The sequence below is a fragment of the Salmo salar genome, chromosome 01 (genome assembly GCF_965601325.2).
Source record: "Salmo salar chromosome 01, fSalSal1, whole genome shotgun sequence".
NCBI lineage: Eukaryota > Metazoa > Chordata > Actinopteri > Salmoniformes > Salmonidae > Salmo > Salmo salar.
Window position 1 is genome coordinate 32258751 of NC_138291.1, and position 18761 is coordinate 32277511.

The 18761-nt window shown below is 37.8% G+C and overlaps 23 non-coding genes across 23 annotated transcripts; all 23 read left to right on the forward strand.

The window, feature by feature from the left end:
• Positions 1-511: 511 nt before the first annotated feature.
• Positions 512-584, forward strand: trnar-ucg (transfer RNA arginine (anticodon UCG)). Its single transcript has one exon. It is a non-coding gene; the product is annotated as a tRNA-Arg (tRNA).
• A 1615-nt stretch (positions 585-2199) lies between these two features.
• trnar-ucg (transfer RNA arginine (anticodon UCG)) lies at positions 2200-2272 on the forward strand. Its single transcript has one exon. It is a non-coding gene; the product is annotated as a tRNA-Arg (tRNA).
• A 646-nt stretch (positions 2273-2918) lies between these two features.
• trnar-ucg (transfer RNA arginine (anticodon UCG)) lies at positions 2919-2991 on the forward strand. Its single transcript has one exon. It is a non-coding gene; the product is annotated as a tRNA-Arg (tRNA).
• A 646-nt stretch (positions 2992-3637) lies between these two features.
• trnar-ucg (transfer RNA arginine (anticodon UCG)) lies at positions 3638-3710 on the forward strand. The gene has a single exon. It is a non-coding gene; the product is annotated as a tRNA-Arg (tRNA).
• A 646-nt stretch (positions 3711-4356) lies between these two features.
• Positions 4357-4429, forward strand: trnar-ucg (transfer RNA arginine (anticodon UCG)). The gene has a single exon. It is a non-coding gene; the product is annotated as a tRNA-Arg (tRNA).
• Positions 4430-5075: 646 nt separating this feature from the next.
• trnar-ucg (transfer RNA arginine (anticodon UCG)) lies at positions 5076-5148 on the forward strand. Its single transcript has one exon. It is a non-coding gene; the product is annotated as a tRNA-Arg (tRNA).
• A 646-nt stretch (positions 5149-5794) lies between these two features.
• On the forward strand, positions 5795-5867 carry trnar-ucg (transfer RNA arginine (anticodon UCG)). The gene has a single exon. It is a non-coding gene; the product is annotated as a tRNA-Arg (tRNA).
• Positions 5868-6513: 646 nt separating this feature from the next.
• Positions 6514-6586, forward strand: trnar-ucg (transfer RNA arginine (anticodon UCG)). The gene has a single exon. It is a non-coding gene; the product is annotated as a tRNA-Arg (tRNA).
• A 646-nt stretch (positions 6587-7232) lies between these two features.
• On the forward strand, positions 7233-7305 carry trnar-ucg (transfer RNA arginine (anticodon UCG)). Its single transcript has one exon. It is a non-coding gene; the product is annotated as a tRNA-Arg (tRNA).
• Positions 7306-7951: 646 nt separating this feature from the next.
• Positions 7952-8024, forward strand: trnar-ucg (transfer RNA arginine (anticodon UCG)). Its single transcript has one exon. It is a non-coding gene; the product is annotated as a tRNA-Arg (tRNA).
• Positions 8025-8670: 646 nt separating this feature from the next.
• Positions 8671-8743, forward strand: trnar-ucg (transfer RNA arginine (anticodon UCG)). Its single transcript has one exon. It is a non-coding gene; the product is annotated as a tRNA-Arg (tRNA).
• A 646-nt stretch (positions 8744-9389) lies between these two features.
• trnar-ucg (transfer RNA arginine (anticodon UCG)) lies at positions 9390-9462 on the forward strand. The gene has a single exon. It is a non-coding gene; the product is annotated as a tRNA-Arg (tRNA).
• A 646-nt stretch (positions 9463-10108) lies between these two features.
• Positions 10109-10181, forward strand: trnar-ucg (transfer RNA arginine (anticodon UCG)). The gene has a single exon. It is a non-coding gene; the product is annotated as a tRNA-Arg (tRNA).
• A 646-nt stretch (positions 10182-10827) lies between these two features.
• On the forward strand, positions 10828-10900 carry trnar-ucg (transfer RNA arginine (anticodon UCG)). The gene has a single exon. It is a non-coding gene; the product is annotated as a tRNA-Arg (tRNA).
• A 646-nt stretch (positions 10901-11546) lies between these two features.
• Positions 11547-11619, forward strand: trnar-ucg (transfer RNA arginine (anticodon UCG)). Its single transcript has one exon. It is a non-coding gene; the product is annotated as a tRNA-Arg (tRNA).
• A 646-nt stretch (positions 11620-12265) lies between these two features.
• trnar-ucg (transfer RNA arginine (anticodon UCG)) lies at positions 12266-12338 on the forward strand. The gene has a single exon. It is a non-coding gene; the product is annotated as a tRNA-Arg (tRNA).
• Positions 12339-12984: 646 nt separating this feature from the next.
• trnar-ucg (transfer RNA arginine (anticodon UCG)) lies at positions 12985-13057 on the forward strand. The gene has a single exon. It is a non-coding gene; the product is annotated as a tRNA-Arg (tRNA).
• A 646-nt stretch (positions 13058-13703) lies between these two features.
• On the forward strand, positions 13704-13776 carry trnar-ucg (transfer RNA arginine (anticodon UCG)). The gene has a single exon. It is a non-coding gene; the product is annotated as a tRNA-Arg (tRNA).
• A 646-nt stretch (positions 13777-14422) lies between these two features.
• trnar-ucg (transfer RNA arginine (anticodon UCG)) lies at positions 14423-14495 on the forward strand. Its single transcript has one exon. It is a non-coding gene; the product is annotated as a tRNA-Arg (tRNA).
• Positions 14496-15141: 646 nt separating this feature from the next.
• Positions 15142-15214, forward strand: trnar-ucg (transfer RNA arginine (anticodon UCG)). The gene has a single exon. It is a non-coding gene; the product is annotated as a tRNA-Arg (tRNA).
• A 646-nt stretch (positions 15215-15860) lies between these two features.
• trnar-ucg (transfer RNA arginine (anticodon UCG)) lies at positions 15861-15933 on the forward strand. The gene has a single exon. It is a non-coding gene; the product is annotated as a tRNA-Arg (tRNA).
• A 1365-nt stretch (positions 15934-17298) lies between these two features.
• trnar-ucg (transfer RNA arginine (anticodon UCG)) lies at positions 17299-17371 on the forward strand. The gene has a single exon. It is a non-coding gene; the product is annotated as a tRNA-Arg (tRNA).
• A 1116-nt stretch (positions 17372-18487) lies between these two features.
• On the forward strand, positions 18488-18560 carry trnar-ucg (transfer RNA arginine (anticodon UCG)). Its single transcript has one exon. It is a non-coding gene; the product is annotated as a tRNA-Arg (tRNA).
• The last annotated feature ends 201 nt before the right edge of the window (positions 18561-18761 follow it).

Sequence of the window (18761 nt, forward strand, 5' to 3'; positions counted from 1 at the left end):
TTAAGACTTCGTGGCCTGAGAAACATTGTGTTTGATTCTGTAGCACAAGATTGAACGATCGAGCCTCTTCCTACTTGTCAAAAATCACCATCTTTCCTCATTCGGACAGGTTCAAAATGTTGATGTCTATTGTTGGAAAGCAAAGTCTGTATGTTGTCATATTGGAGAAAATTGAGTAGTTAGCCTGGCATAGTGGTATTGACTGGTCGAGTCTCTTTGTGATCGTTTAATTTCATTAGCTCAGCTAATTTGGAAATGTTCTTAGTTTCCCGAAATAAGGCTTTGTTCTTGTTGCATTGAAAAGCTCGGACATTGTTATTCAACTTTAATAATCAAAGACTGCAAGGCCTGAGAAATATTCTGTCTGATTCTGCATCGCAAGATGGAGTGATAGAGTGTCTTCGTACTTGTTAAATATCACTAGCTTTCCTCATTCGGACAGGTTCACAATTTTGATGTCTATTGTTGCAAAGCAAAATCTGTATGATGTCATATAGGTCTATATGATGTAGACTGCGTGGCCTAATGGATAAGGCGTCTGACTTCGAATCAGAAGATTGAGGGTTCGAGTCCCTTCGTGGTCGTTTAAATTGAATAGCTCAGGTCATTTGGAAATGTTTAAAATTTCCCGAAATAAGGTGTTGTTCTTGTTTCTTTGAAAAGCTAGGACATTGTTATGCAACTTTAATAATCTTAAGACTTCGTGGCCTGAGAAACATTGTGTTTGATTCTTTAGCACAAGATTGAACGATCAAGCCTCTTCCTACTTGTCAAAAATCACCATCTTTCCTCATTCGGACAGGTTCAAAATGTTGATGTCTATTGTTGGAAAGCAAAGTCTGTATGTTGTCATTTTGGAGAAACTTGAGTAGTTAGCCTGGCGTAGTGGAGAATGTGCCTACCTTCTAATCACAATATTGACGGGTCGAGTCTCTTTGTGATCGTTTAATTTCATTAGCTCAGCTAATTTGGAAATGTTCTTAGTTTCCCGAAATAAGGCTTTGTTCTTGTTGCATTGAAAAGCTCGGACATTGTTATTCAACTTTAATAATCAAAGACTGCAAGGCCTGAGAAATATTCTGTCTCATTCTGCATCGCAAGATGGAGTGATAGAGTGTCTTCGTACTTGTTAAATATCACTAGCTTTCCTCATTCGGACAGGTTCACAATTTTGATGTCTATTGTTGCAAATCAAAATCTGTATGATGTCATATAGGTCTATATGATGTAGACTGCGTGGCCTGATGGATAAGGCGTCTGACTTCAAATCAGAAGATTGAGGGTTCGAGTCCCTTCGTGGTCGTTTCAATTGAACAGCTCAGATCATTTGGAAATGTTTAAAATTTCCCGAAATAAGGTGTTGTTCTTCTTTCTTTGAAAAGCTAGGACATTGTTATGCAACTTTAATAATCTTAAGACTTCGAGGCCTGAGAAACATTGTGTTTGATTCTGTAGCACAAGATTGAACGATCGAGCCTCTTCCTACTTGTCAAAAATCACCATCTTTCCTCATTCGGACAGGTTCAAAATGTTGATGTCTATTGTTGGAAAGCAAAGTCTGTATGTTGTCATATTGGAGAAAATTGAGTAGTTAGCCTGGCATAGTGGTATTGACTGGTCGAGTCTCTTTGTGATCGTGTTCTTGTTTCTTTGAAAAGCTAGGACATTGTTATGCAACTTTAATAATCTTAAGACTTCGTGGCCTGAGAAACATTGTGTTTGATTCTGTAGCACAAGATTGAACGATCGAGCCTCTTCCTACTTGTCAAAAATCACCATCTTTCCTCATTCGGACAGGTTCAAAATGTTGATGTCTATTGTTGGAAAGCAAAGTCTGTATGTTGTCATATTGGAGAAACTTGAGTAGTTAGCCTGGCATAGTGGTATTGACTGGTCGAGTCTCTTTGTGATCGTTTAATTTCATTAGCTCAGCTAATTTGGAAATGTTCTTAGTTTCCCGAAATAAGGCTTTGTTCTTGTTGCATTGAAAAGCTCGGACATTGTTATTCAACTTTAATAATCAAAGACTGCAAGGCCTGAGAAATATTCTGTCTGATTCTGCATCGCAAGATGGAGTGATAGAGTGTCTTCGTACTTGTTAAATATCACTAGCTTTCCTCATTCGGACAGGTTCACAATTTTGATGTCTATTGTTGCAAAGCAAAATCTGTATGATGTCATATAGGTCTATATGACGTAGACTGCGTGGCCTAATGGATAAGGCGTCTGACTTCGAGTCAGAAGATTGAGGGTTCGAGTCCCTTCGTGGTTGTTTAAATTGAATAGCTCAGGTCATTTGGAAATGTTTAAAATTTCCCGAAATAAGGTGTTGTTCTTGTTTCTTTGAAAAGCTAGGACATTGTTATGCAACTTTAATAATCTTAAGACTTCGTGGCCTGAGAAACATTGTGTTTGATTCTGTAGCACAAGATTGAACGATCGAGCCTCTTCCTACTTGTCAAAAATCACCATCTTTCCTCATTCGGACAGGTTCAAAATGTTGATGTCTATTGTTGGAAAGCAAAGTCTGTATGTTGTCATATTGGAGAAAATTGAGTAGTTAGCCTGGCATAGTGGAGAATGTGCCTACCTTCTAATCACAATATCGACGGGTCGAGTCTCTTTGTGATCGTTTAATTTCATTAGCTCAGCTAATTTGGAAATGTTCTTAGTTTCCCGAAATAAGGCTTTGTTCTTGTTGCATTGAAAAGCTCGGACATTGTTATTCAACTTTAATAATCAAAGACTGCAAGGCCTGAGAAATATTCTGTCTGATTCTGCATCACAAGATGGAGTGATAGAGTGTCTTCGTACTTGTTAAATATCACTAGCTTTCCTCATTCGGACAGGTTCACAATTTTGATGTCTATTGTTGCAAAGCAAAATCTGTATGATGTCATATAGGTCTATATGATGTAGACTGCGTGGCCTAATGGATAAGGCGTCTGACTTCGAATCAGAAGATTGAGGGTTCGAGTCCCTTCGTGGTCGTTTAAATTGAATAGCTCAGGTCATTTGGAAATGTTTAAAATTTCCCGAAATAAGGTGTTGTTCTTGTTTCTTTGAAAAGCTAGGACATTGTTATGCAACTTTAATAATCTTAAGACTTCGTGGCCTGAGAAACATTGTGTTTGATTCTGTAGCACAAGATTGAACGATCGAGCCTCTTCCTACTTGTCAAAAATCACCATCTTTCCTCATTCGGACGGGTTCAAAATGTTGATGTCTATTGTTGGAAAGCAAAGTCTGTATGTTGTCATATTGGAGAAACTTGAGTAGTTAGCCTGGCATAGTGGAGAAAGTGCCTACCTTCTAATCACAATATTGACGGGTCGAGGCTCTTTGTAATCGTTTAATTTCATTAGCTCAGCTAATTTGGAAATGTTCTTAGTTTCCAGAAATAAGGCTTTGTTCTTGTTGCATTGAAAAGCTCGGACATTGTTATTCAACTTTAATAATCAAAGACTGCAAGGCCTGAGAAATATTCTGTCTGATTCTGCATCGCAAGATGGAGTGATAGAGTGTCTTCGTACTTGTTAAATATCACTAGCTTTCCTCATACGGACAGGTTCACAATTTTGATGTCTATTGTTGCAAAGCAAAATCTGTATGATGTCATATAGGTCCATATGACGTAGACTGCGTGGCCTAATGGATAAGGCGTCTGACTTCGAATCAGAAGATTGAGGGTTCGAGTCCCTTTGTGGTCGTTTAAATTGAATAGCTCAGGTCATTTGGAAATGTTTAAAATTTCCCGAAATAAGGTGTTGTTCTTGTTTCTTTGAAAAGCTAGGACATTGTTATGCAACTTTAATAATCTTAAGACTTCGTGGCCTGAGAAACATTGTGTTTGATTCTTTAGCACAAGATTGAACGATCAAGCCTCTTCCTACTTGTCAAAAATCACCATCTTTCCTCATTCGGACAGGTTCAAAATGTTGATGTCTATTGTTGGAAAGCAAAGTCTGTATGTTGTCATATTGGAGAAACTTGAGTAGTTAGCCTGGCATAGTGGAGAATGTGCATACCTTCTAATCACAATATTGACGGGTCGAGTCTCTTTGTGATCGTTTAATTTCATTAGCTCAGCTAATATGGAAATGTTCTTAGTTTCCCGAAATAAGGCTTTGTTCTTGTTGCATTGAAAAGCTCGGACATTGTTATTCAACTTTAATAATCAAAGACTGCAAGGCCTGAGAAATATTCTGTCTAATTCTGCATCGCAAGATGGAGTGATAGAGTGTCTTCGTACTTGTTAAATATCACTAGCTTTCCTCATTCGGACAGGTTCACAATTTTGATGTCTATTGTTGCAAAGCAAAATCTGTATGATGTCATATAGGTCTATATGATGTAGACTGCGTGGCCTAATGGATAAGGCGTCTGACTTCGAATCAGAAGATTGAGGGTTCGAGTCCCTTCGTGGTCGTTTAAATTGAATAGCTCCGGTCATTTGGAAATGTTTAAAATTTCCCGAAATAAGGTGTTGTTCTTGTTTCTTTGAAAAGCTAGGACATTGTTATGCAACTTTAATAATCTTAAGACTTCGTGGCCTGAGAAACATTGTGTTTGATTCTGTAGCACAAGATTGAACGATCGAGCCTCTTCCTACTTGTCAAAAATCACCATCTTTCCTCATTCGGACGGGTTCAAAATGTTGATGTCTATTGTTGGAAAGCAAAGTCTTTATGTTGTCATATTGGAGAAACTTGAGTAGTTAGCCTGGCATAGTGGAGAAAGTGCCTACCTTCTAATCACAATATTGACGGGTCGAGGCTCTTTGTGATCGTTTAATTTCATTAGCTCAGCTAATTTGGAAATGTTCTTAGTTTCCAGAAATAAGGCTTTGTTCTTGTTGCATTGAAAAGCTCGGACATTGTTATTCAACTTTAATAATCAAAGACTGCAAGGCCTGAGAAATATTCTGTCTGATTCTGCATCGCAAGATGGAGTGATAGAGTGTCTTCGTACTTGTTAAATATCACTAGCTTTCCTCATACGGACAGGTTCACAATTTTGATGTCTATTGTTGCAAAGCAAAATCTGTATGATGTCATATAGGTCCATATGACGTAGACTGCGTGGCCTAATGGATAAGGCGTCTGACTTCGAATCAGAAGATTGAGGGTTCGAGTCCCTTTGTGGTCGTTTAAATTGAATAGCTCAGGTCATTTGGAAATGTTTAAAATTTCCCGAAATAAGGTGTTGTTCTTGTTTCTTTGAAAAGCTAGGACATTGTTATGCAACTTTAATAATCTTAAGACTTCGTGGCCTGAGAAACATTGTGTTTGATTCTTTAGCACAAGATTGAACGATCAAGCCTCTTCCTACTTGTCAAAAATCACCATCTTTCCTCATTCGGACAGGTTCAAAATGTTGATGTCTATTGTTGGAAAGCAAAGTCTGTATGTTGTCATATTGGAGAAACTTGAGTAGTTAGCCTGGCATAGTGGAGAATGTGCATACCTTCTAATCACAATATTGACGGGTCGAGTCTCTTTGTGATCGTTTAATTTCATTAGCTCAGCTAATATGGAAATGTTCTTAGTTTCCCGAAATAAGGCTTTGTTCTTGTTGCATTGAAAAGCTCGGACATTGTTATTCAACTTTAATAATCAAAGACTGCAAGGCCTGAGAAATATTCTGTCTAATTCTGCATCGCAAGATGGAGTGATAGAGTGTCTTCGTACTTGTTAAATATCACTAGCTTTCCTCATTCGGACAGGTTCACAATTTTGATGTCTATTGTTGCAAAGCAAAATCTGTATGATGTCATATAGGTCTATATGATATAGACTGCGTGGCCTAATGGATAAGGCGTCTGACTTCGAATCAGAAGATTGAGGGTTCGAGTCCCTTCGTGGTCGTTTAAATTGAACAGCTCAGATCATTTGGAAATGTTTAAAATTTGCCGAAATAAGGTGTTGTTCTTCTTTCTTTGAAAATCTAGGACATTATTATGCAACTTTAATAATCTTAAGAATTCGAGGCCTGAGAAACATTGTGTTTGATTCTGTAGCACAAGATTGAACGATCGAGCCTCTTCGTTCTTGTCAAAAATCACCATCTTTCCTCATTCGGACAGGTTCAAAATGTTGATGTCTATTGTTGGAAAGCAAAGTCTGTATGTTGTCATATTGGAGAAACTTGAGTAGTTAGCCTGGCATAGTGGAGAATGTGCATACCTTCTAATCACAATATTGACGGGTCGAGTCTCTTTGTGATCGTTTAATTTCATTAGCTCAGCTAATATGGAAATGTTCTTAGTTTCCCGAAATAAGGCTTTGTTCTTGTTGCATTGAAAAGCTCGGACATTGTTATTCAACTTTAATATTCAAAGACTGCAAGGCCTGAGAAATATTCTGTCTGATTCTGCATCGCAAGATGGAGTGATAGAGTGTCTTCGTACTTGTTAAATATCAATAGCTTTCCTCATTCGGACAGGTTCACAATTTTGATGTCTATTGTTGCAAAGCAAAATCTGTATGATGTCATATAGGTCTATATGATGTAGACTGCGTGGCCTAATGGATAAGGCGTCTGACTTCGAGTCAGAAGATTGAGGGTTCGAGTCCCTTCGTGGTTGTTTAAATTGAATAGCTCAGGTCATTTGGAAATGTTGAAAATTACCCGAAATAAGGTGTTGTTCTTGTTTCTTTGAAAAGCTAGGACATTGTTATGCAACTTTAATAATCTTAAGACTTCGTGGCCTGAGAAACATTGTGTTTGATTCTGTAGCACAAGATTGAACGATCGAGCCTCTTCCTACTTGTCAAAAATCACCATCTTTCCTCATTCGGACAGGTTCAAAATGTTGATGTCTATTGTTGGAAAGCAAAGTCTGTATGTTGTCATATTGGAGAAAATTGAGTAGTTAGCCTGGCATAGTGGAGAATGTGCCTACCTTCTAATCACAATATCGACGGGTCGAGTCTCTTTGTGATCGTTTAATTTCATTAGCTCAGCTAATTTGGAAATGTTCTTAGTTTCCCGAAATAAGGCTTTGTTCTTGTTGCATTGAAAAGCTCGGACATTGTTATTCAACTTTAATAATCAAAGACTGCAAGGCCTGAGAAATATTCTGTCTGATTCTGCATCACAAGATGGAGTGATAGAGTGTCTTCGTACTTGTTAAATATCACTAGCTTTCCTCATTCGGACAGGTTCACAATTTTGATGTCTATTGTTGCAAAGCAAAATCTGTATGATGTCATATAGGTCTATATGATGTAGACTGCGTGGCCTAATGGATAAGGCGTCTGACTTCGAATCAGAAGATTGAGGGTTCGAGTCCCTTCGTGGTCGTTTAAATTGAATAGCTCAGGTCATTTGGAAATGTTTAAAATTTCCCGAAATAAGGTGTTGTTCTTGTTTCTTTGAAAAGCTAGGACATTGTTATGCAACTTTAATAATCTTAAGACTTCGTGGCCTGAGAAACATTGTGTTTGATTCTGTAGCACAAGATTGAACGATCGAGCCTCTTCCTACTTGTCAAAAATCACCATCTTTCCTCATTCGGACGGGTTCAAAATGTTGATGTCTATTGTTGGAAAGCAAAGTCTTTATGTTGTCATATTGGAGAAACTTGAGTAGTTAGCCTGGCATAGTGGAGAAAGTGCCTACCTTCTAATCACAATATTGACGGGTCGAGGCTCTTTGTGATCGTTTAATTTCATTAGCTCAGCTAATTTGGAAATGTTCTTAGTTTCCAGAAATAAGGCTTTGTTCTTGTTGCATTGAAAAGCTCGGACATTGTTATTCAACTTTAATAATCAAAGACTGCAAGGCCTGAGAAATATTCTGTCTAATTCTGCATCGCAAGATGGAGTGATAGAGTGTCTTCGTACTTGTTAAATATCACTAGCTTTCCTCATTCGGACAGGTTCACAATTTTGATGTCTATTGTTGCAAAGCAAAATCTGTATGATGTCATATAGGTCTATATGATATAGACTGCGTGGCCTAATGGATAAGGCGTCTGACTTCGAATCAGAAGATTGAGGGTTCGAGTCCCTTCGTGGTCGTTTAAATTGAACAGCTCAGATCATTTGGAAATGTTGAAAATTTGCCGAAATAAGGTGTTGTTCTTCTTTCTTTGAAAATCTAGGACATTGTTATGCAACTTTAATAATCTTAAGAATTCGAGGCCTGAGAAACATTGTGTTTGATTCTGTAGCACAAGATTGAACGATCGAGCCTCTTCGTTCTTGTCAAAAATCACCATCTTTCCTCATTCGGACAGGTTCAAAATGTTGATGTCTATTGTTGGAAAGCAAAGTCTGTATGTTGTCATATTGGAGAAACTTGAGTAGTTAGCCTGGCATAGTGGAGAATGTGCATACCTTCTAATCACAATATTGACGGGTCGAGTCTCTTTGTGATCGTTTAATTTCATTAGCTCAGCTAATATGGAAATGTTCTTAGTTTCCCGAAATAAGGCTTTGTTCTTGTTGCATTGAAAAGCTCGGACATTGTTATTCAACTTTAATAATCAAAGACTGCAAGGCCTGAGAAATATTCTGTCTGATTCTGCATCGCAAGATGGAGTGATAGAGTGTCTTCGTACTTGTTAAATATCAATAGCTTTCCTCATTCGGACAGGTTCACAATTTTGATGTCTATTGTTGCAAAGCAAAATCTGTATGATGTCATATAGGTCTATATGATGTAGACTGCGTGGCCTAATGGATAAGGCGTCTGACTTCGAGTCAGAAGATTGAGGGTTCGAGTCCCTTCGTGGTTGTTTAAATTGAATAGCTCAGGTCATTTGGAAATGTTTAAAATTTCCCGAAATAAGGTGTTGTTCTTGTTTCTTTGAAAAGCTAGGACATTGTTATGCAACTTTAATAATCTTAAGACTTCGTGGCCTGAGAAACATTGTGTTTGATTCTATAGCACAAGATTGAACGATCGAGCCTCTTCCTACTTGTCAAAAATCACCATCTTTCCTCATTCGGACAGGTTCAAAATGTTGATGTCTATTGTTGGAAAGCAAAGTCTGTATGTTGTCATATTGGAGAAAATTGAGTAGTTAGCCTGGCATAGTGGAGAATGTGCCTACCTTCTAATCACAATATCGACGGGTCGAGTCTCTTTGTGATCGTTTAATTTCATTAGCTCAGCTAATTTGGAAATGTTCTTAGTTTCCCGAAATAAGGCTTTGTTCTTGTTGCATTGAAAAGCTCGGACATTGTTATTCAACTTTAATAATCAAAGACTGCAAGGCCTGAGAAATATTCTGTCTGATTCTGCATCACAAGATGGAGTGATAGAGTGTCTTCGTACTTGTTAAATATCACTAGCTTTCCTCATTCGGACAGGTTCACAATTTTGATGTCTATTGTTGCAAAGCAAAATCTGTATGATGTCATATAGGTCTATATGATGTAGACTGCGTGGCCTAATGGATAAGGCGTCTGACTTCGAATCAGAAGATTGAGGGTTCGAGTCCCTTCGAGGTCGTTTAAATTGAATAGCTCAGGTCATTTGGAAATGTTTAAAATTTCCCGAAATAAGGTGTTGTTCTTGTTTCTTTGAAAAGCTAGGACATTGTTATGCAACTTTAATAATCTTAAGACTTCGTGGCCTGAGAAACATTGTGTTTGATTCTGTAGCACAAGATTGAACGATCGAGCCTCTTCCTACTTGTCAAAAATCACCATCTTTCCTCATTCGGACGGGTTCAAAATGTTGATGTCTATTGTTGGAAAGCAAAGTCTTTATGTTGTCATATTGGAGAAACTTGAGTAGTTAGCCTGGCATAGTGGAGAAAGTGCCTACCTTCTAATCACAATATTGACGGGTCGAGGCTCTTTGTGATCGTTTAATTTCATTAGCTCAGCTAATTTGGAAATGTTCTTAGTTTCCAGAAATAAGGCTTTGTTCTTGTTGCATTGAAAAGCTCGGACATTGTTATTCAACTTTAATAATCAAAGACTGCAAGGCCTGAGAAATATTCTGTCTGATTCTGCATCGCAAGATGGAGTGATAGAGTGTCTTCGTACTTGTTAAATATCACTAGCTTTCCTCATACGGACAGGTTCACAATTTTGATGTCTATTGTTGCAAAGCAAAATCTGTATGATGTCATATAGGTCTATATGACGTAGACTGCGTGGCCTAATGGATAAGGCGTCTGACTTCGAATCAGAAGATTGAGGGTTCGAGTCCCTTTGTGGTCGTTTAAATTGAATAGCTCAGGTCATTTGGAAATGTTTAAAATTTCCCGAAATAAGGTGTTGTTCTTGTTTCTTTGAAAAGCTAGGACATTGTTATGCAACTTTAATAATCTTAAGACTTCGTGGCCTGAGAAACATTGTGTTTGATTCTTTAGCACAAGATTGAACGATCAAGCCTCTTCCTACTTGTCAAAAATCACCATCTTTCCTCATTCGGACAGGTTCAAAATGTTGATGTCTATTGTTGGAAAGCAAAGTTTGTATGTTGTCATATTGGAGAAACTTGAGTAGTTAGCCTGGCATAGTGGAGAATGTGCATACCTTCTAATCACAATATTGACGGGTCGAGTCTCTTTGTGATCGTTTAATTTCATTAGCTCAGCTAATATGGAAATGTTCTTAGTTTCCCGAAATAAGGCTTTGTTCTTGTTGCATTGAAAAGCTCGGACATTGTTATTCAACTTTAATAATCAAAGACTGCAAGGCCTGAGAAATATTCTGTCTAATTCTGCATCGCAAGATGGAGTGATAGAGTGTCTTCGTACTTGTTAAATATCACTAGCTTTCCTCATTCGGACAGGTTCACAATTTTGATGTCTATTGTTGCAAAGCAAAATCTGTATGATGTCATATAGGTCTATATGATATAGACTGCGTGGCCTAATGGATAAGGCGTCTGACGTCGAATCAGAAGATTGAGGGTTCGAGTCCCTTCGTGGTCGTTTAAATTGAACAGCTCAGATCATTTGGAAATGTTTAAAATTTGCCGAAATAAGGTGTTGTTCTTCTTTCTTTGAAAATCTAGGACATTGTTATGCAACTTTAATAATCTTAAGAATTCGAGGCCTGAGAAACATTGTGTTTGATTCTGTAGCACAAGATTGAACGATCGAGCCTCTTCGTTCTTGTCAAAAATCACCATCTTTCCTCATTCGGACAGGTTCAAAATGTTGATGTCTATTGTTGGAAAGCAAAGTCTGTATGTTGTCATATTGGAGAAACTTGAGTAGTTAGCCTGGCATAGTGGAGAATGTGCCTACCTTCTAATCACAATATTGACGGGTCGAGTCTCTTTGTGATCGTTTAATTTCATTAGCTCAGCTAATTTGGAAATGTACTTAGTTTCCCGAAATAAGGCTTTGTTCTTGTTGCATTGAAAAGCTCGGACATTGTTATTCAACTTTAGTAATCAAAGACTGCAAGGCCTGAGAAATATTCTGTCTGATTCTGCATCGCAAGATGGAGTGATAGAGTGTCTTCGTACTTGTTAAATATCAATAGCTTTCCTCATTCGGACAGGTTCACAATTTTGATGTCTATTGTTGCAAAGCAAAATCTGTATGATGTCATATAGGTCTATATGATGTAGACTGCGTGGCCTAATGGATAAGGCGTCTGACTTCGAGTCAGAAGATTGAGGGTTCGAGTCCCTTCGTGGTTGTTTAAATTGAATAGCTCAGGTCATTTGGAAATGTTTAAAATTTCCCGAAATAAGGTGTTGTTCTTGTTTCTTTGAAAAGCTAGGACATTGTTATGCAACTTTAATAATCTTAAGACTTCGTGTCCTGAGAAACATTGTGTTTGATTCTGTAGCACAAGATTGAACGATCGAGCCTCTTCCTACTTGTCAAAAATCACCATCTTTCCTCATTCGGACAGGTTCAAAATGTTGATGTCTATTGTTGGAAAGCAAAGTCTGTATGTTGTCATATTGGAGAAAATTGAGTAGTTAGCCTGGCATAGTGGAGAATGTGCCTACCTTCTAATCACAATATCGACTGGTCGAGTCTCTTTGTGATCGTTTAATTTCATTAGCTCAGCTAATTTGGAAATGTTCTTAGTTTCCCGAAATAAGGCTTTGTTCTTGTTGCATTGAAAAGCTCGGACATTGTTATTCAACTTTAATAATCAAAGACTGCAAGGCCTGAGAAATATTCTGTCTGATTCTGCATCGCAAGATGGAGTGATAGAGTGTCTTCGTACTTGTTAAATATCACTAGCTTTCCTCATTCGGACAGGTTCACAATTTTGATGTCTATTGTTGCAAAGCAAAATCTGTATGATGTCATATAGGTCTATATGACGTAGACTGCGTGGCCTAATGGATAAGGCGTCTGACTTCGAATCAGAAGATTGAGGGTTCGAGTCCCTTTGTGGTCGTTTAAATTGAATAGCTCAGGTCATTTGGAAATGTTTAAAATTTCCCGAAATAAGGTGTTGTTCTTGTTTCTTTGAAAAGCTAGGACATTGTTATGCAACTTTAATAATCTTAAGACTTCGTGGCCTGAGAAACATTGTGTTTGATTCTTTAGCACAAGATTGAACGATCAAGCCTCTTCCTACTTGTCAAAAATCACCATCTTTCCTCATTCGGACAGGTTCAAAATGTTGATGTCTATTGTTGGAAAGCAAAGTTTGTATGTTGTCATATTGGAGAAACTTGAGTAGTTAGCCTGGCATAGTGGAGAATGTGCATACCTTCTAATCACAATATTGACGGGTCGAGTCTCTTTGTGATCGTTTAATTTCATTAGCTCAGCTAATATGGAAATGTTCTTAGTTTCCCGAAATAAGGCTTTGTTCTTGTTGCATTGAAAAGCTCGGACATTGTTATTCAACTTTAATAATCAAAGACTGCAAGGCCTGAGAAATATTCTGTCTAATTCTGCATCGCAAGATGGAGTGATAGAGTGTCTTCGTACTTGTTAAATATCACTAGCTTTCCTCATTCGGACAGGTTCACAATTTTGATGTCTATTGTTGCAAAGCAAAATCTGTATGATGTCATATAGGTCTATATGATATAGACTGCGTGGCCTAATGGATAAGGCGTCTGACTTCGAATCAGAAGATTGAGGGTTCGAGTCCCTTCGTGGTCGTTTAAATTGAACAGCTCAGATCATTTGGAAATGTTTAAAATTTGCCGAAATAAGGTGTTGTTCTTCTTTCTTTGAAAATCTAGGACATTGTTATGCAACTTTAATAATCTTAAGAATTCGAGGCCTGAGAAACATTGTGTTTGATTCTGTAGCACAAGATTGAACGATCGAGCCTCTTCGTTCTTGTCAAAAATCACCATCTTTCCTCATTCGGACAGGTTCAAAATGTTGATGTCTATTGTTGGAAAGCAAAGTCTGTATGTTGTCATATTGGAGAAACTTGAGTAGTTAGCCTGGCATAGTGGAGAATGTGCATACCTTCTAATCACAATATTGACGGGTCGAGTCTCTTTGTGATCGTTTAATTTCATTAGCTCAGCTAATATGGAAATGTTCTTAGTTTCCCGAAATAAGGCTTTGTTCTTGTTGCATTGAAAAGCTCGGACATTGTTATTCAACTTTAATAATCAGAGACTGCAAGGCCTGAGAAATATTCTGTCTGATTCTGCATCGCAAGATGGAGTGATAGAGTGTCTTCGTACTTGTTAAATATCACTAGCTTTCCTCATTCGGACAGGTTCACAATTTTGATGTCTATTGTTGCAAAGCAAAATCTGTATGATGTCATATAGGTCTATATGATGTAGACTGCGTGGCTTAATGGATAAGGCGTCTGACTTCGAATCAGAAGATTGAGGGTTCGAGTCCCTTCGTGGTCGTTTAAATTGAACAGCTCAGATCGTTTGGAAATGTTTCAAATTTGCCGAAATAAGGTGTTGTTCTTCTTTCTTTGAAAATCTAGGACATTGTTATGCAACTTTAATAATCTTAAGAATTCGAGGCCTGAGAAACATTGTGTTTGATTCTGTAGCACAAGATTGAACGATCGAGCCTCTTCGTTCTTGTCAAAAATCACCATCTTTCCTCATTCGGACAGGTTCAAAATGTTGATGTCTATTGTTGGAAAGCAAAGTCTGTATGTTGTCATATTGGAGAAACTTGAGTAGTTAGCCTGGCATAGTGGAGAATGTGCCTACCTTCTAATCACAATATTGACGGGTCGAGTCTCTTTGTGATCGTTTAATTTCATTAGCTCAGCTAATTTGGAAATGTACTTAGTTTCCCGAAATAAGGCTTTGTTCTTGTTGCATTGAAAAGCTCGGACATTGTTATTCAACTTTAGTAATCAAAGACTGCAAGGCCTGAGAAATATTCTGTCTGATTCTGCATCGCAAGATGGAGTGATAGAGTGTCTTCGTACTTGTTAAATATCAATAGCTTTCCTCATTCGGACAGGTTCACAATTTTGATGTCTATTGTTGCAAAGCAAAATCTGTATGATGTCATATAGGTCTATATGATGTAGACTGCGTGGCCTAATGGATAAGGCGTCTGACTTCGAGTCAGAAGATTGAGGGTTCGAGTCCCTTCGTGGTTGTTTAAATTGAATAGCTCAGGTCATTTGGAAATGTTTAAAATTTCCCGAAATAAGGTGTTGTTCTTGTTTCTTTGAAAAGCTAGGACATTGTTATGCAACTTTAATAATCTTAAGACTTCGTGGCCTGAGAAACATTGTGTTTGATTCTGTAGCACAAGATTGAACGATCGAGCCTCTTCCTACTTGTCAAAAATCACCATCTTTCCTCATTCGGACAGGTTCAAAATGTTGATGTCTATTGTTGGAAAGCAAAGTCTGTATGTTGTCATATTGGAGAAAATTGAGTAGTTAGCCTGGCATAGTGGAGAATGTGCCTACCTTTTAATCACAATATCGACTGGTCGAGTCTCTTTGTGATCGTTTAATTTCATTAGCTCAGCTAATTTGGAAATGTTCTTAGTTTCCCGAAATAAGGCTTTGTTCTTGTTGCATTGAAAAGCTCGGACATTGTTATTCAACTTTAATAATCAAAGACTGCAAGGCCTGAGAAATATTCTGTCTGATTCTGCATCGCAAGATGGAGTGATAGAGTGTCTTCGTACTTGTTAAATATCACTAGCTTTCCTCATTCGGACAGGTTCACAATTTTGATGTCTATTGTTGCAAAGCAAAATCTGTATGATGTCATATAGGTCTATATGATGTAGACTGCGTGGCCTAATGGATAAGGCGTCTGACTTCGAATCAGAAGATTGAGGGTTCGAGTCCCTTTGTGGTCGTTTAAATTGAATAGCTCAGGTCATTTGGAAATGTTTAAAATTTCCCGAAATAAGGTTTTGTTCTTGTTTCTTTGAAAAGCTAGGACATTGTTATGCAACTTTAATAATCTTAAGACTTCGTGGCCTGAGAAACATTGTGTTTGATTCTGTAGCACAAGATTGAACGATCGAGCCTCTTCCTACTTGTCAAAAATCACCATCTTTCCTCATTCGGACAGGTTCAAAATGTTGATGTCTATTGTTGGAAAGCAAAGTCTGTATGTTGTCATATTGGAGAAAATTGAGTAGTTAGCCTGGCATAGTGGAGAATGTGCCTACCTTTTAATCACAATATCGACTGGTCGAGTCTCTTTGTGATCGTTTAATTTCATTAGCTCAGCTAATTTGGAAATGTTCTTAGTTTCCCGAAATAAGGCTTTGTTCTTGTTGCATTGAAAAGCTCGGACATTGTTATTCAACTTTAATAATCAAAGACTGCAAGGCCTGAGAAATATTCTGTCTGATTCTGCATCGCAAGATGGAGTGATAGAGTGTCTTCGTACTTGTTAAATATCACTAGCTTTCCTCATTCGGACAGGTTCACAATTTTGATGTCTATTGTTGCAAAGCAAAATCTGTATGATGTCATATAGGTCTATATGATGTAGACTGCGTGGCCTAATGGATAAGGCGTCTGACTTCGAATCAGAAGATTGAGGGTTCGAGTCCCTTCGTGGTCGTTTAAATTGAATAGCTCAGGTCATTTGGAAATGTTTAAAATTTCCCGAAATAAGGTTTTGTTCTTGTTTCTTTGAAAAGCTAGGACATTGTTATGCAACTTTAATAATCTTAAGACTTCGTGGCCTGAGAAACATTGTGTTTGATTCTGTAGCACAAGATTGAACGATCGAGCCTCTTCCTACTTGTCAAAAATCACCATCTTTCCTCATTCGGACGGGTTCAAAATGTTGATGTCTATTGTTGGAAAGCAAAGTCTTTATGTTGTCATATTGGAGAAACTTGAGTAGTTAGCCTGGCATAGTGGAGAAAGTGCCTACCTTCTAATCACAATATTGACGGGTCGAGGCTCTTTGTGATCGTTTAATTTCATTAGCTCAGCTAATTTGGAAATGTTCTTAGTTTCCAGAAATAAGGCTTTGTTCTTGTTGCATTGAAAAGCTCGGACATTGTTCTTCAACTTTAATAATCAAAGACTGCAAGGCCTGAGAAATATTCTGTCTGATTCTGCATCGCAAGATGGAGTGATAGAGTGTCTTCGTACTTGTTAAATATCACTAGCTTTCCTCATACGGACAGGTTCACAATTTTGATGTCTATTGTTGCAAAGCAAAATCTGTATGATGTCATATAGGTCTATATGATATAGACTGCGTGGCCTAATGGATAAGGCGTCTGACTTCGAATCAGAAGATTGAGGGTTTGAGTCCCTATGTGGTCGTTTAAATTGAATAGCTCAGGTCATTTGGAAATGTTTAAAATTTCCCGAAATAAGGTGTTGTTCTTGTTTCTTTGAAAAGCTAGGACATTGTTATGCAACTTTAATAATCTTAAGACTTCGTGGCCTGAGAAACATTGTGTTTGATTCTTTAGCACAAGATTGAACGATCAAGCCTCTTCCTACTTGTCAAAAATCACCATCTTTCCTCATTCGGACAGGTTCAAAATGTTGATGTCTATTGTTGGAAAGCAAAGTCTGTATGTTGTCATATTGGAGAAACTTGAGTAGTTAGCCTGGCATAGTGGAGAATGTGCATACCTTCTAATCACAATATTGACGGGTCGAGTCTCTTTGTGATCGTTTAATTTCATTAGCTCAGCTAATATGGAAATGTTCTTAGTTTCCCGAAATAAGGCTTTGTTCTTGTTGCATTGAAAAGCTCGGACATTGTTATTCAACTTTAATAATCAAAGACTGCAAGGCCTGAGAAATATTCTGTCTAATTCTGCATCGCAAGATGGAGTGATAGAGTGTCTTCGTACTTGTTAAATATCACTAGCTTTCCTCATTCGGACAGGTTCACAATTTTGATGTCTATTGTTGCAAAGCAAAATCTGTATGATGTCATATAGGTCTATATGATATAGACTGCGTGGCCTAATGGATAAGGCGTCTGACTTCGAATCAGAAGATTGAGGGTTCGAGTCCCTTCGTGGTCGTTTAAATTGAACAGCTCAGATCATTTGGAAATGTTTAAAATTTGCCGAAATAAGGTGTTGTTCTTCTTTCTTTGAAAATCTAGGACATTGTTATGCAACTTTAATAATCTTAAGAATTCGAGGCCTGAGAAACATTGTGTTTGATTCTGTAGCACAAGATTGAACGATCGAGCCTCTTCGTTCTTGTCAAAAATCACCATCTTTCCTCATTCGGACAGGTTCAAAATGTTGATGTCTATTGTTGGAAAGCAAAGTCTGTATGTTGTCATATTGGAGAAACTTGAGTAGTTAGCCTGGCATAGTGGAGAATGTGCATACCTTCTAATCACAATATTGACGGGTCGAGTCTCGTTGTGATCGTTTAATTTCATTAGCTCAGCTAATATGGAAATGTTCTTAGTTTCCCGAAATAAGGCTTTGTTCTTGTTGCATTGAAAAGCTCGGACATTGTTATTCAACTTTAATAATCAAAGACTGCAAGGCCTGAGAAATATTCTGTCTGATTCTGCATCGCAAGAAATAAGGTGTTGTTCTTGTTTCTTTGAAAAGCTAGGACATTGTTATGCAACTTTAATAATCTTAAGACTTCGTGGCCTGAGAAACATTGTGTTTGATTCTTTAGCACAAGATTGAACGATCGATCCTCTTCGTTCTTGTCAAAAATCACCATCTTTCCTCATTCGGACAGGTTCAATATGTTGATGTCTATTGTTGGAAAGCAAAGTCTGTATGTTGTCATATTGGAGAAACTTGAGTAGTTAGCCTGGCATAGTGGAGAAAGTGCCTACCTTCTAATCACAATATTGACGGGTCGAGGCTCTTTGTGATCGTTTAATTTCATTAGCTCAGCTAATTTGGAAATGTTCTTAGTTTCCAGAAATAAGGCTTTGTTCTTGTTGCATTGAAAAGCTCGGACATTGTTATTCAACTTTAATAATCAAAGACTGCAAGGCCTGAGAAATATTCTGTCTAATTCTGCATCGCAAGATGGAGTGATAGAGTGTCTTCGTACTTGTTAAATATCACTAGCTTTCCTCATTCGGACAGGTTCACAATTTTGATGTCTATTGTTGCAAAGCAAAATCTGTATGATGTCATATAGGTCTATATGATATAGACTGCGTGGCCTAATGGATAAGGCGTCTGACTTCGAATCAGAAGATTGAGGGTTCGAGTCCCTTCGTGGTCGTTTAAATTGAACAGCTCAGATCATTTGGAAATGTTGAAAATTTGCCGAAATAAGGTGTTGTTCTTCTTTCTTTGAAAATCTAGGACATTGTTATGCAACTTTAATAATCTTAAGAATTCGAGGCCTGAGAAACATTGTGTTTGATTCTGTAGCACAAGATTGAACGATCGAGCCTCTTCGTTCTTGTCAAAAATCACCATC